Here is an 847-nt window from a genome sequence, read left to right on the forward strand (position 1 = left end):
AAACTGTTATCCTAATGAATCATATTTTTGGGATAGTGCTGTCAATGAACTTACTGAAGCTATATCATGTGTGTTACCTGATACTGATCTAACCGGTACAGGTCAGTGGGTTAGAGTTGCTGATCCTAACGATCCTGTTGACTGTAACAATAATAGTGCCAGTGATCCTTTTCTTTGTACTAATGTCACTTCACCTGATGCTACTATCAATCTTTATCTTGCTCAGAAACTATTAGCAGATCAAGAAGGCTGGTACAAGTGTTGTCTACCCACTGATTGTTCAGATCCTAACACTAACATCATCTTTGCTAATATATTCAGTAAGAGGAGACTATAATCACTTACTGATGTAATAATTTTCATTTGTAGGATTTGCAGAGATAGAATCATTTACTGTTGCTGATCTTCCTTCTGATATGACAGTATATCCTCAGGAATACAAACTGAATTGTACTAAAATTGGATTCAATCGCTATGGTATTAGTATGAGCATTGATAGTACTGCACTGGTTGATTACACTAATTGTAATGATGGTAGTAATAGTTGTCCTGGTACTGTGTTAGTTAGTAGTAGCAACACAATAAGATATACTGTTGATATCACATGGGATGGAATGACTGTCAGTAGTGGATCAATCAGTCAATTAACCACTGGAGATCAAATATATCAGTGTGTACTGGATAATCCTAGTGCTGGTAATGATAGAACACGTACTTTAACCATAAAAAGTAATGTCTCCAATCCTACCAATAATGATTATATATATTTAGTTCCAGCAACTGCCCCCTCTTCTCTTACTGAGGTCAACAAGACAACCACCACTATCACTGTCAGTTGGACTGCACT

Source organism: Amphimedon queenslandica, unplaced genomic scaffold (genome assembly GCF_000090795.2).
Source record: "Amphimedon queenslandica unplaced genomic scaffold, v1.1 AMPQUscaffold_12835, whole genome shotgun sequence".
Classification (NCBI taxonomy): Eukaryota; Metazoa; Porifera; class Demospongiae; order Haplosclerida; family Niphatidae; genus Amphimedon; species Amphimedon queenslandica.